We start from the raw sequence: 15,768 nt of genomic DNA, 5'->3' as shown, positions 1-15,768 counted from the left end.
GAGGGCAGCAAGGACCCTGGCTCAGGAGTCCTAGCTTAGTTTACAGGAGACCTGTCAAAGACGGCTTTACAATACTTGCTTGTTCCTGACAAGTCACTTGGAAAATATCTTCTGTTTAAAATGTTTGCCTTTAACTGTTAAATTCCTGAAAAATCAAAACCAGGTAACAGCTAAGGAAAGAATATAAACATCCCTCACCTTTGGATTATTATTATAAAAATCTCACTTCTCTCTGCTCCTAAAGGAGAAATAATAAAATGGCTGCACTTAGGCCAACAAATTCTTGGCTATGTGCTTACTGCTTGCTTTTAAAATGGTCCGCAAACATGACTGACTGGACACTGCTCCCAGCCCCAGGCCCATTGTTAAAGCTAAGGTTGTTGACTTGGCTGTTTTTACTTTGCTCTGACAACTAAAAATTTTAGTCATGTTTGGCTTTGGAATTATTCTTCAGAAAAACAGTCACCGAATGATAACCTCAGGAGAATGACCAGACCCTTCAGAGTTCCCCCATAGCATCAGATGAGTCTGACCAGATAAAGAAGGTCACAGGCTGATAACCTTCCAGGCCACCAGATGGTCCCATGACACCAAACTGACTCATCAAGATTTAGGAGAAAGTTCCACCAGAGACTCTTATTGATTGTGACGGGTTCACAGCTTTGAAGGCACTAGCCTTCTGTGAGTCCCCTTTGCCCGGCAAAGCAATAAAGCTGTCTCTTTTTTTCTATGCTCTAAGACCTTGTCTCTGAGTTATTTGGCTCGTCGGGGACAGGGGCTGATTTTTCGGCAACATTCCCAAGCATGTGCTTAACTGTATAGTGTGGAATTTTCAGGTACAATTAACCATTGGTACCATTGGAATTTAGACAAGAGAATGAGAAAAATGAACACAGAGTGCATTGCGCTAAGTGAAATAAGTCAGACAGAGAAAGACAAATACTGTATGATATCACTTATATGTGGAATCTAAAAATTACAACAAACTAGGGAATATAACAAAAAAGCAGACTCACATATCTAGAGAACAAACTAGTGGTTACCAGTGGGGAAAGGGGATGGGGGAGGGGCAAGATAAGGGTAGAGGATTAAGAGGTACAAACTACTAGGTATAAAATAAGCTACAAGGATATATTTATACAGGGAATATGGCCAGTATTTTACAATAACTATAAATGGAATATAATCCTTAAAATTATGAGTCACTGTATATCTGTAACTTATATAATATTGTATATCAACTAGACTTTTATTTTAAAAAAAGCTGAGGATTTGCGGAACTAATGAATTTTCACCATTTTTTTTTTCCTTTCTTGTTTCTGTCCCTACCCTGTCTTCAGCTGAGGAAATTCTCCTTTGCTCCCACCCTTCCCACCTCATCAATACCTCCAACCCAGGTAGTTCATAACCTGATTAGTTCTCCTTTGTCTCTCAATTCTAATTTGATTGCACTTTCTTTGAAAGGCCTTTCCCGACTCTTACAAGACTGACTATTTCTCCAAGTGACCTTTGAAACCCTTTATTCCTTAGTGCTGTGATTCAGTTTTACTGGTCCAGCTTCCTCATTAGACTGTGTATAGATTTAAAACAAGGTGCTGTTCTGTAATTAGCTCACTGTGTGACAAGTGGCAGGCTGGGAACTGAATACATATTAACTGCATGAAAGTGGTTGATATGATCAAGAAAAAAAAAAGTTAAAAGAACTATAGTTTTCAATCACAGAATGCATTAATATCCAGCCCTACCCAAAGTAAAAAAGAACAGTTGGATGATTTCTGAGAAGTGGTGATTTTCATGAAAGAAAATCAAGGTAGAGCTAGCTTAACCAGGGGCTTATTTTTTAGATTTTATATTATTTGGTTTTATGTAGTTGGTCATTTTATTTTTACTTTTATTTTAGTTAAATAAAGTGTGTGTTAAAAGACTGAATCGTTAAATATACAATCTTAATATGGATCACAAATTTTAATGCAGTTGTATAGTTTAGCTTAAATTTTAAATTATTATTATTTAATGATAAGGATCTGTGAGGTTTCCTTTATTGTTTATCAAAAATATTCTTTCATCCAAAAAGTCAAAATACAAGCATAGGCTAATCTGAAATATTTAACCTTCAGGCAATTACTGAGTCCAAACTTGTTCTGCTTGCTACACACCAGGTCATTAAATCAGGAGATGAATTGTTCGGGCAAGGAATAATGACTTTATTCAGAAAGCCAACAGATTGAGAAGATGGGGGACTAATGTCCTACAGAACCATCTTACCCAAGTCAGAATTTAGACTAAAATTCTAGTAGAAGTTTATACTAAAAAGGGCATTGGGTGTGGTTGGTTGTTGCAAACTTCTTGGTGTTGAAATCCCTTGTTCTTGCAGCTGTCCATCTAGGTCAGGTCATGGTGTCCCTGTAAACCTCTAACAAATGTTATTCTCTGTTCTGCAACTTTTTATCTTTATATGGATGGAAAAGTGTTATAACCTTAAAGGTCAGAGCCTTGAGAATGGGCTATCCTGTATATTTCAGGCTATAGACAGCATTCTTTTGTAAAAGGTGCAGAGCCAGCATGATTAAGCACAGAAAACAGAGCACAGGGTTAGAGTCAAAGGAACAGATCTAATATGGAGTCAGATTTGTCCTATCCTATTACAAGACCATCTCTCGTCTTTCACATGTAAGCAACTGGCTGCCATGATGTTACAAATGCTTCTAAATCACATGATGCTGACAGCCACAAAAGTGAAAAATACATTTAGCCTAAAAAATCATCTTTCAAAGGGTAAGAATTCACTTGCTGATAGAAATGAAGCAATAGGCAAAATGGCCACTTTAACCATCATCCTTCCCTATGAACAATGAGCACAGAACAAGTTAGAAAATGGTTGAGTCCATGTTCTGACCTTTCCTCCTTTGTACACTTGATCTAGGAAAAAAAAAAATTCCAGATAAGTGACTATTTTTAAAAATGTTTATCTTGATTCTCAAATGTTAAGCAGATCTGATAGCATACCACTGTTGTACTCCAAAACACTGGAAACAGGGGGAGGGTATAGCTCAGCAGTAGACTGCATACCTAGCATGCATGAGGTCCTGGATTCAATCCCCAGTACCTCTGTAAAGAAAAAAGAATAAGTAAATAAAAACCTGATTACTTCCTCCCTCCAAAACTGAAGACAAACAAAGAAACAAACAAAAACACTGGAAACAAATGTGGCACTGGTATGCCTATGTGACAAAATATTTCCAAGACAATGTTTTTTTCCTTATTTGTGACCATTGGGCTTTTCCTTTTCCTTCTGTATCACACACTTACTTCTTATAGATCCAGTCTGAAGGTCCTAGCATCTGTCTTATAAATGACGAGATTTCAATACTTAGTGAAAAAATAAGTGGCAGTGTGACAGTGTGGTTTTTTTATTGTTACTATTAGTAGTAGACTTTATTTTTCAGAACAGTTTTGGGTTCACAAAATAATGAGCAAATAGTACAGAGAGGTCTGATATAACTCTTCTCCCCTGTTTGTTTTCCCCTATTTATTATCATCTTGCATTAGTATGGTGTATTTGTTATAACTGAAGAACCAGTATTGATATGTTTGTATTAAATAAAGTTCATAGTTTAGATTAAGGTTCATATTTTTTGCCTTGTACATTTCTATGAGTGTTGACAAATGCTTAAGCTCATGCATCCACCATTATAGCATCTTATGGAAGAGTTTCACCCCTCTAAACATCCCTTGTGATCCACTTGTTCACTTCACCTCCCCTCCTGTGAACTCCTGACAATCACCGATCTCTTTACTAAATCTATAGTTTTGTCGTTTCCAGAGTGCCATATGGTTGGAGTCAGGTAGTATAAATAGCCTTTTCAGATCGCCTTCTTTGACTTAAAGGCATACATTCAAATTCCCTCCATGTCTTTTGGTGGTTTGACAGCTCGTTTATTTTTATTGCTGAATGATATCCTGTTGTCTGAAGGTACCAGAATTTGCTTATCCATTCACCTATTGAAGGACATCTTGGCTGCTTCCAGTTTTCACAATTATTAATAAAGCTGCTGTTAACATTCATGTGCAGGTTTTTGTGTGGACATAAGACTGCACCTCATTTGGGAAATACTTAGGAGTGTGACTGCCAGATAGAATGGTGAAGACTGTGTTTTAGCTTTGTAAGAAGTGTCACAGTCGCTGTACCATTTTGCCTTCCCACCAGCAATGAATGAGACTTCCTGTTTCTCCTCACTAGCATTTGGTATTGTCAGAGTTTGGGACATTACCTGACTAAGAGTTAGGCTGTGTTTAATGTTTGCTGTAGTGTCGCAGACTTCAATTTCCTCTAGTGCCCACACTTTGTTCTCCTCTATTGTCTTTTTCCTCCCCTTTTATGAGACACAAAGGCCAGAGGGGGCTATAGTTGGGTACTTCCCTTCCCTGACGTCAGATGAGTTTCTAGTAAAATGTTTCTTCTTAGTGACTAGGCCCCTATTGTGAAGAACAATCTAGGTTTTTTTGTTTTGTTTTGTTTTGTTTTTAATTGAAGTACAGTCAGTTTATAATGTGTCAGTTTCTGGTGTACAGCATTATGTTTCAGTCACACATACATACATATATTCATTTTCATATTCTTTTTCATTATAGATTATTACAAGGTATTGAATATAGGTTTATTTTTAAGTGATTATTTTTCCCCTCCACCAGCCTGAACCCAGGGAATTTTTCACCATTTTTTCTTCACCGTCATAATCTGATGACGCTCTTGGAGATAAAACTCATAAAAGCACGGGGATTTTCTCTAACTGGGCGCTCATGAGTTTTTAACTCTTTAACTAATCCACACTCAACTTCCAACATTTCATCAGTTACCGTGTAATTTTTCCTACCAGCTACTGGCTCCACCAGCTTCCACTCTCATTGGGTCTCATTCTATGTATTCTCCCGTCTCCCTGGTGCTGGGGACTGCGGTTTGGCTGCAATCTCATCTTTCTGATGGACCTAAGAAGCATTGCTGATTTCCAGCTCAGTTTTTCTTGTAAGGATGTGAGTGACTATTTACATGCTCTTTATATATCAGAGCTGAAACCAGGAATCTGATAACACTTTAATGCATCTGTGTAACTTCACTTTTTAATATTCTGTGAGCCTGAAAAAGTAAAGTGACTACAGTCTTTTCTCATTCATGAAAAGTCCTTGAGAGTCACATCAGAAAAGAAAGATAATCACTAACTTTTCAGTTAACAGTCACTTGAGCACATAGTTACTTTGTAATGACTGCTACTTCGAACATCAGGAATTTTTAAAAATGATTTACAAAGCTCAGCATCTTTGTTTAAGCTTAGTAAGAAAAAATCTTTTTGAATTCAGGTTTTTTCAATGTCAAATTTACTAGTTTACCTTTTGATTTTTCTTCCTATCAGCTATATACCTGCTATCCAATTGATAGAGTTAGCTTTAAAGCCCACAGCAGTAGTTGTTGGCTTATAAATTGCACTGTTAATTCTAAATTAGCCTTATCCAATGATTTTTAACAAACTTGTACATTTGAAAGTAATAAACTACATATAAAATAGACTCTAATTCATACTTTTACTACATGGGTCATCACAAAATTAGTCTAGTATTGATATATATTAAAAACAGTGATGATAATTTTGTAAATACTTCTGAAATCTTCACATTATAGTCCTATTTTTTGTGGGTTTATTTATTTTGTTGGGATTCTTTCCCTTGAGTTTAAGCAGGTATCAGCTGCCAGGAAGATTGTGAAATCGTATGTTCCTTGTATTGTTTTGATTCCTTTCCTCCTCAATGGGTCTAATTCTCAAAGATACCAAAGTGCAGGTTCAAGTTTCCTCATGTCATCCCTTCCTGAGCATTCTACTCCCGATCCTTGGCAAATTAAAATTTATTTTAAAAAATATTAGTAGTGTACTTACTTTGTAGTAAGTCAGCCTTATTACTGGCCCAGTGTTAACCTGTATGTTATAACTGGGCTCTTTCTTGACTCACACGTCTGCAGCAGCAGCAGCAATGACAGCAGGAGTTACACAGTGAAATGTACTGAATACCCTCTATGTGCCACTCAGTTTGTATGTCATTATTCGTGATCTTCACGTTCATCCTATGAAAGCATGTCCTACAACTGTGTCCCGAGACACGGTCAGCAGGTGGAAGGACACACCTGTGATATTGGAAACCAACTACAAAAAGAAGTTTCATGGTAAAGAGAGAGTGAGAGAACTTGAGCTAATCATGGACCCTTTCCAGAAGTCATATTCTTCATCTTTAAAATGATTTAGACTTGAATTAGATTTTTTGATTAAAAAAAAAATCATAGAACAGATAGAAAGTGCCTGGACAATGGAACTGAGGGAACATGGATTAGTAGGTAATAGACAGGTGGGTGTTAGGAGCCAGGAACTGGAGCACAGGGGAATTTGTGGTATTATAAGGGTCAGTCAGATATTTGGCAGACCGATAGGGTCACTGACATCTGGCAGACAGACAGGGTCAGAAAGAGCCAAGCAGATGATAGAGGTGTTGCTACAAGCCTGGAGCTCATACTTAGGAGCAGGACTAATTCCCAGAGACACAGAAAAAAAAAAAAAAAAAAAAAAAAAACAAGTCTGACTTCTATATAAGAGGAACTTAAGGTACTCAGATAAAGATTAAGATGTGAAAAAAAAAGCGAGAAACCTGGGATATAAGGTAGGTTTTGTCATAAGAAACAGTTTCTCACCTGATTTGTAAAACTGCTAAAATTATCTGTTTCATGAGGGCTTATTGCATTCCAGAAACTATGCTAAGTCCTTTACATAGATTATCTCTTTTCAATTCTAAAAGAGGTAAGACATCAACAGAATTATTCTAACCTACCCTAAGGGCTTCTGCCTCTGTGCATACTCAGGTGTGACATCCATGTCCAAAATGCCCCCAGGAATCCCTGTTAGAGTCAGTTACACCAGGGGACCGGTGAGCTGGGCAGCTCCGGAAGCTCTGAGACCGCAGAAGTACCTTGCCCCTGTGCCGGTCCACTGTGACTGTGGGTTTCTGCTCTGATCTCCACTCTGTAGTCAGTCCACTTTCTACCACTTCAGCCATCTCCTAAGAAAAAATTCCATCTTGAATCTTGCTCTATTTCTCTCCTCCCTTAATTTCTGAGGGAACTTTTATAGTCTACATTCTTGAAAAGTTATGGACAGAGAGAAAAGAAGAAAAATGGTGTTGGATTTACAATTTGTTTATGATAATGTGTCCCCTTTCTGCTTGTTATAAGTTGAATTGTGTCCTCTTAAAATATATGTTAAAGTCTTAGCCGCTGGTGCCTCAGAATTTGACCTAGTTTGGAAATAAGGCCATTGCAGGTGTAATTAGTTAAGAGAAGATCTTACTGTAGTATAGTGGATGCTTTATCCAACATAATGATGCCCTTATAAGATGACAATGTAAAGAAAAGGAAAAACTCCTTGTGAAGATGGAGGTAGAGATTGGAGTTACGCCCCTACAATCCAAGGAACACACCAAGGAGTGACAGACATCATCAAAGCTAGGAAGAAGTAAAGAAGGCTTCCATCCACAGTCTCAAAGGAAGCATGGCCCTGCTGACATCTTGATTTTGGACTTCAAGCCTCCAGAACTATGAGAGAATACATTTCTGTTGTTTTAAGTTTAAGTTTGTGGGACTTTGCTATGGCTGCTGGGAAACAAGTGCACTGCCCTTGTTACCTGAAGGTGAAGTGTGGTTCTCTACTCCAGTAACCTTACAGCTTACCATGATGTAATTCCTTTGTCCAATAGAACATGAGCAGACATGACACAGGCCATGTCTGAGCAAAAGTTTGGAATGTCTTTGTGTGCTTTGGCTGTCACTCTTGTTGTTATCCTCCACCGTGAGAACATAATGTACCAGATAATACCTCCTGCTTCATCTTCAGTCCTTGAATCAGAAGACAAATGAAGTTCAGTAGAGCTCAGCTACACCACAACTGAGTTGTAGCTCTCAAGTGGCATGAGCAAAAATTAAGTTTTCTTATTATAGGTCACTGATGTTTTTCAGTTGTCTGTTCTTTTAATAAATGCCAACTAAAAATGAAGAAGTCCAGGAAAATAAAGTCCAAATGAATCAATCCGATGAAATAAATAATGGTCAAATTAACATATGCCATGATAGATGTGATACAGATTAATATAAGGGAGGTACATTGCATTTAAAAAAATATTAGAGAGGACACAAAAGTAATCTAAGAGTTATGAGCATTTGCACAGATTTAAGAAAACAATATGATTTTATAGTACAACAAAATTGTCTTGTTTTATCTAGCACATAAGGCATATGTAATTAAAAATGAAGAGAGCTGTAAAAGGCTTTAGAAATTAAGGTTGATATTATGCAGAGAATTAGACAATACCTAAAACTAAGAACATGGAAATATCCAATACTGAATTACTGTTTCAAATGAACATTTACTCTGGCAGTGATATAGAGAATGTCCCTTCTAGACTGTCAGATTTAATCTCTAAAAACAAGCAAACAAGCAAATACATCTGAACTTGGAAGAAATTTTATTTGAATGAATTATTGCAGGATGTCAGGGGGTTGCAAGAACCATTACAATAGAGAAAATGTTCTGAGTGATAGATCTGCAAGCTTCTTAAGTGTTAGATATACATAAGATATATATTGTAAGATCTCACACTTATATATGGAATCTAAAGTCAAACTCGTAGAAGCAGAGAGTAGACCTGGGCGGGTAGGGGGTAGGGGAAATGAGGAAATGTTGGTCAAAGGGCACACACTTCCAGTTATAAGATCAATAATTTCTGGAGATCTAATGTACAGCATGGTGACTATAGTTAATAAGACTATATTGTACACTTGCAATTTGCTAAGATAGTAGATGAGTAGCTCTTCGGTATTCTCACTACACACACAAAGTTAACTGTATGAGATATAGACATGTTAATTAGTTTGTTAATTAGATGTGTTAATTAGGTAATCATTTCACAATGTATCTTTATATCAAATCATCACATTGCACGACTTAAATATATACAATTTTTGTTTGTCAGTTATACCTCAGTAAAGCTAGGGGTGGGACAGTTAGGGGAAAGGGCTTTTCTTTTGTGCAGAGAAGTCAGCAAGGCTGGAAAGAATCATGAGTGGAGAAGTGGGATGCAGTGTGATGTGGTGGGATAGATCAGAGGATGTTTCATCCTGAGGCCAGCCTGTTCTCAGGATGGGCTGTTAAAAAGGGGTTGTCACTACTCAGCCATAAAAAAGATGAAATGTTGCCATTTCCAACAACATAGATGGACCTGAAGGATATTCTGCCAAGTGAAATAAGTCAGAGGGAGAAGAATAAATACTGTATGATTTAATTCATATGTGGAATACAAAAAATCAAAAAATAAATGAACAAGCCAAACCAAAAAAGCAAACACATAGATACAGAGAACAGAGTGATGGTTATCAAAGGGGAAGGGGCAGGGGAGAGAGCAAAATGGGTGAGAGGGAATCAATTGTATGGTGATGGATGGAAACTAAATTTTGAGGGATGAGCATGCTGTAGGGTATCCAGAAGTAGAAACATAACATTGTGCGCATAAGACTTACATAATGCTATAAACCAATGTTACTGCAATAAGAAAAAAACCAAAACAATTGTTTATCAATTCAGATAGAACAAAGTTCAGGGTCCCAGGGAAAGGAGAGAAACAAAGGTTAGTCAACAAGCACTTTGTTCAGCTAATCATTTACAAGGCAAAGAATCAAAATTTGGAGGGTCTGTGTCACCAGTAAAGGGGGCATCTGTGATTCTTACCCCAGTTGTATGAAGAAGGAAGGGTGTTGCTTAGGAGTAAGCCCTTTTCCGGAAGACAACAGGTAAGGTTCAGTATTATCGGCCACATCACATAATTGTAAATACATGGAGATGAGAAATCAAATGTAGTTATCGTTCCCTTTAAGTTCATGGTGCCCTCCCTAGCAACACACAGTAATGACTGAGAACAGACCTGGTAGTGAGGCTGCCTGGTCTGCTTGTTATGAACTGAGCAATGCAGGGGAATTATTTTAAATAGTGTTTCATAGCAGAAAAGATAATAACACTTATCTCCTCTTACTATATGAAATGGGGCAAATACTAAAATCTTTGTAAACTGCAAAATATCACACGTGATTTTAATATGTGTGAAATGGACGTTGGCTGAACAAACGAGTGGGTGCAGAGATGCGAGGGAACAGGAAGAGCTCTTGGTTCTCTTTCCTGGCTTGTTAGAACATACTGCTTCCTCTGCCCCATGCTTGCTGCCACATCTGGTTCAAGTAGGGAAGAATAAATCAAATTTAGCTTGCCAGAGATAGCAACTTTGAGTTCTCCGTTTATCAAAAGCTTATCTTTTGGATTAAGGCAAGCAATCAAAGAGCTATGTAATTAGATGGATTTATTTTGTCTTCTCATAGAATAATTTCACTGAGCCAAGCCACCATACAGGAGTTTGATGGAGTGGCTTAGACCTCCAACTTGGGGCACACCTGAATTTAAATACAAGTTCTGTCACTTAATCATTGTGACTTGGAGCAATTTATTCAAGCCTCCTGAACTTTATCTATACATGAGGTTTTTATAAATAAATTCTTCATAGGATTTCTGGAACATTCTATGAAATCATATATTCAAAAAGATTATCACAATTTCTGGAAATAATAAACCTCTTTCAGGATACATTGCCAGCTGAAAGTGATGTTCTGAACTCTACAGGCTTAGAACCTAGAGGTTCTACAGGATTTTGAGTGGGGTCTCTCAAAAGAAAAAAAAAAAAGTCCATTAGGGCACCAGAACAGCAAATTCTATTTGCATTGCAAATTGAGGAGTAGAGGAAGCCACACAGGGAGAGAAGAAAAAGGCAGATGTGAGAAGAAGGTAAATCCTTGGCAGCTTTTCCCTTTGGTCTCAAGTGCCTTTCTGTACGCCCCTATCCTTAGGATCCGAGATTACACTCATGGGAACTGTGTGTCTAGTTTCAGAAGCTGTATATTTCTGTAACATAAACTTCTTCAATTATTTATTCTCTTTTTATTTTTAAAAGGGGAACATTGAAAATTGGATCAGAATAAGATTAAATGAAAAGGAGAGATTATCTGGATGATCCGTGCATCCACGTAAGGAGTGGATTTTATTGATGACACCAGTGTAAGTTACATCCTGTACTACTTCAGAAATTAATTAACTTACATGGAAATCAAGACATATTCAATTATTACTAAATCTAAATATTCCCTCAATAGTTTGATTTGTTCTCATCCATCATAAACTCATCAATGCATGTTTCTTTCTCATTTGAAAAATGTCTAATGTCAAAAGTCAATTTATAATTATTGGGGAAGGAAAGCATTTTCCTCTACCCTTCTAGATTCTTCTGACTAAGCTAAGATTTAAATGATGTGAGATATTAACAGAAGAAAAACCAAATTTAACTACATATGTATGGGGGTTCCTTAAGACCATGAGGCCCAAGGACAGGTTGGGCAATTGTGGCTTATATGCCATCTGAGAGAAAGAGAAGGGGGTAGAGTTGTGGACTTCAAAGGGGAGGAAGGCACTTTACATGGAGTTTGAAAAGCAAATATTTGGTAAACAAATGTTTGCAGTGTCACACAGAGACAGTGGGACCCAGAGTGGACTTTGGTCTCCAGGCCCTGCTGAGTTTCCCTGTACAGTAGCCCAAGTTCTTTGTAGGTTATCTGTGGTGAGAGGGCTCTTCCTGGACCAGGCCTTTTATCTAAAATCTTTTAAGCAGTTAAGGGAGAGGTAAAAAGAAAGACATCCAGAATCTTTTGATTCTTAAAAGCAATCAGTCCAAAATAACCCTCAATCCAAAGAGACACATTTTGGGCTGGCAAGTTTTGTTTTACAACATAATCACTCAAAACACTGAATTGTAGCCAAGCAAGAATATAATTCTACTCAAGAGGATTTGACTAAATTGAGTTTAACAGGATTTCAAAGATGCAGGCAAGATTAAGGGAACTGAACTAATAAGGAATAATGAGGCACCCAGAGACTGGCTTCAGAAGGAAGGTATCCTCACTCTTGGCCTGAAGAGCCGAGGAAAAAGGGTGTTGCTAGAACCCAGTGAGAGCTGGAGGAGAGGCCACCTTGCAGGAGCTTAAGTGCGCTATTCTTATTGACTTTTCTATGTGACCTTCTTTTGAATCAGCATGTCTAATTAAAATCTAAAACAAACCCTGTATTTTTCATCACTTTTGTGTCTGTGCAAAATCATAGACTTTCAACTACTCAAGTCTTAGTCTGAATCCTTCTGTAGGTTTCATGATTTTTTTTTTTTTTTTTTTTTTTTTTGATACAAGCCTCCATGAATCCAGCTTTATGGGGAAGGGTATTTCATCTTTGTTGCTATTCTTGTCGTCCTTGCTGTTATTGCTGGTTTTGTGAGTAGTTGATTTTCTTCATACTTCTTCTATTAGGTGATTCCGTGATTAACTGCAAGCTCTTACGTGGAGTTGCATTTCATAGTGAGCCTTTCACCTTTAGAAGGTAGAGTTTTGATGCTGGTTACTATGTGGTCACTAGTAAGTACTCTTCCTGCCTTCTTCTTTTCACTTCTTCACTATCAGATTTGGCCAATCTCAGCTCAAGCAAACAAGTTGACACCAAATGTCTTAAGTATTTTCCCCATGTTTACATTTTAATTAAAAAAGACATACATAGCCATTATCCAAAAAAAAAAAAAAAAAAAAAAAGACAACCAAAATATTTTAATAGATGAAACAAAAATTAAGTATCAAATATACTTCCTAGAAATAATCACTCATTTAATAAATTTTCCTTCTATTGTGGTTTGTGTATGTATGTACGTATGTATTTATTTATTTATTTTAGAGTAACCTCAAATATATTGTAGAAAAAGAAGGTATATAAATAAATAAATATAAGTCCTTTCAAACTTTAGATATTTAAGTTTCTTACTTAAGTCTCATTATCTGGGAAGGGTTTGAGCAAAATTGATGCAATATCAATATAAAAAGAAAATTTCACTTATTCATTATATAAACATCAGCTCTTTGAGGGTAAAAGCTATATCCTTTAATTATTTGAGTTTTTTATTTATAAAGTATATTTCTATATAAAGAAGTAAAATAATGTACTGTAGACAACTGTACACCACCCGACCAACGCCAGAATTTTCTGAAGCTTTAGATTATGCTAGTGTTAAAAAAATATTCATGACACTTCTTAAAGATGCTAAGCAGACTTTATTCAGGATTACTGCAATTTGTATAGGAATTATTGCAGAGGAGTTGTGCATAGGGGAGAGTGATTTGGCTCAGCTCTGAATACAGCAAGGAGAGGTGGGGATTTACAGTCGAGGGGCAAATTGGAGGGGTCATGGTGTCAATAAATGGAAAATTAGTAAGAGTGAGAGGTGTTGTTCTTTGCTAAACTGACCTAACAAGATTTTTGCTGAAGGTAGGTCATGGTGATCAGATATTACCTAAATAGAGTAGTTTGGTCCTATATTGAGGGTGATTAGATATTGAGCATGCACTATTCGGGCTAAACTAACTTAGTAGGATTCTTGCCAAAACTAGGCTCTACGAGCATTAAGATAGAGCCCAAGAGCAGGCCTAGTTGAGCAGAGGGCTCAGAGGAGCCTGACTGAAGTTTCGTCAAGGAAAGAATCTTGTGCTAATATCAGTACAGGATCACCTTTCTCTCTAGTGGCTCATATCAAGATCTGCAGCTAGGTTTACTGTCTGACATTATTTCATATTTGGATTTCTGGCTTGGAGTGCAGCAAAAATCAAAGATGATCAGAAAGTTTAAAGATAGTTCCATTAATTTTCTGTTATTTTCTGAAGCTCTGTAAGAGTGAGTGAATTTTTAAGTCCCATTTTTTGAAGCAATTCAAATAGTTAATCATATAAGAATTAATTTGAGAAACAATTTCTTTACATCAACTAAGTGCCAGACATAATATTCGTCACTGAACATACATACTTTGATCACAGGCAAATCTGATCTTCAAGGAGCTCACACTATCGTAATTAACAGAAAGTGTCATTAAAGATAGTGGTAAACTACAAAGGAAGTACTGAGAGGAAGAGTTAAGTGCCTGCACTTTCCCCATCCCTGATCAATTTCAGACAAGTTTTTGTCTGCAGTGTCATTCCCAACAGTTCTTGAACCAAAGCTGTTGGAGCTTGGTAGAAGAGAAGAATTTTAAGTTATTTTTCTTATGTTAAGATTGTTCCTCAAGAAAGTTCACTGTGTTATTATATCCCTTTCCATTAATTTCACAAGTGTGCTAATCCACATGAAACCACTCCTTCCACGGTCACTATAGTGGGAATGGAATTCTGTGCTAAACTTCAGACACATTGGAAGAGATCCTGACATGTGTCCCAGTTCTATCTCCTTTAGGATCAGATGCTGTCCTTGGCCACTCCAGTTAATGGGGAAAATCTTATTTCAAAAAAGGAAAAGATCTAGAACCTCAAAACCCAACCTTCCCCCTCCTACCCACTGATTCATAAATATTACCACTAACACCCTTTTCTCCCATAGGAATGAATACTGCCCACAATTACACTCCAATTTGTCATGCTCTGCTGAATCTTGTACTTTAATTAATGAGCACCCCTCCAGGAGGACCAACCCTACACATGGTTCAGTTCCTTTAATCCAGAGGTTACTCCTCTTTTCCTCCCAGCCTGGCAGACTATTAGAACGGATATTAACATAGCTCAAATGATGAGCGAAGGCTTCATACAAGAGATAATATTTGAGCTAGGCTTTAAAGGAAAAGTCAGCTTTCTCAAAAGGGCAAAATGGAAGGGAAGAAATATTCTAATTAGAGAGAAGAGCAGATATAAGACATCTAACCACTCTATAACTTAAAAATAATAATGTGCATATATTGATATGAAATTATCTCTAAGACATTCTTGAGTGACAAAAACTCAGGAAAAAACAGTTCAGAGAATATGATCTCCTTAATGTTAAATTCACAAATATAATTCTATATTTCTTAATATATGTATACATATCTTAGTATGTGTATACATACAGGCAAAATGCTGCAAATTGATTTGGAAAGATCTCTGAAAAAAAGATGTGAAATTGGGCCGTACCAAAGAGTGACTTTGCTTCATGTAATTGTCTGAATTTCTAAAATGTGATGGTGTAGGATTGTGTGTATGTGTGTGTGTGTATTAGTGTATTACTTGGGAAGTTAAAAACAACTTGTTGGGAAGAAATAATAAAAATGCTCAGTAGAAGAAAAGAGTAGAGATTAAAAAGATAACCAGATGGCAAGACCGTAGAGAACATGTTTTTATATTTTTGTAAGGTTAAGCCTTTCTGAACAAAGAAATCTGGGACCTAGGTTAACAAACAAGCCTTGGCAGTTAAAAGACGACTGAGATTTACTCCCTGGGAAGTGTGTGTTAACATTGCAAAGAGGAATAAAATATGGAATCCAGGAAATTTTCCTGGGCTTGTAAAACTGGAGGCACAGGAGATATTTCCCTCCTGGAGACATTTATTTACGTTCCAAAGGATGCGACCCTTGAAACACTCTCCTTAATTTTCCAATTGTAATTTGTTTAAATTAAGGGAATTAACTCCCTTTCTCTCTCTGGACCAGAGGAGGGCAGCATGTAAATAAACTCATATTTATGTCTTAGGGTTTCACACCTGTAATACAAAAACTGCCTTTGTTCTTGCAGATGTCTGTCCAGTGATCACATTTCTT

At 37.0% G+C, this 15,768-nt stretch overlaps 1 long non-coding RNA gene across 1 annotated transcript; it reads right to left on the bottom strand.

The window, feature by feature from the left end:
• Positions 1–2,281: 2,281 nt before the first annotated feature.
• LOC116657203 lies at positions 2,282–14,401 on the bottom strand. Its single transcript, XR_004312233.1, has 3 exons — positions 14,392–14,401; positions 6,233–6,237; positions 2,282–2,382 (listed from the first exon to the last, which is right to left on the bottom strand). It is a non-coding gene; the product is annotated as an uncharacterized LOC116657203 (long non-coding RNA).
• Positions 14,402–15,768: the final 1,367 nt, after the last annotated feature.

This window comes from Camelus ferus, chromosome 2, assembly GCF_009834535.1.
Source record: "Camelus ferus isolate YT-003-E chromosome 2, BCGSAC_Cfer_1.0, whole genome shotgun sequence".
Taxonomy (NCBI): domain Eukaryota; kingdom Metazoa; phylum Chordata; class Mammalia; order Artiodactyla; family Camelidae; genus Camelus; species Camelus ferus.
The sequence above is the reverse complement of the archived record's forward strand: the minus strand, read 5'-3'. Positions and strand labels throughout refer to the sequence as shown.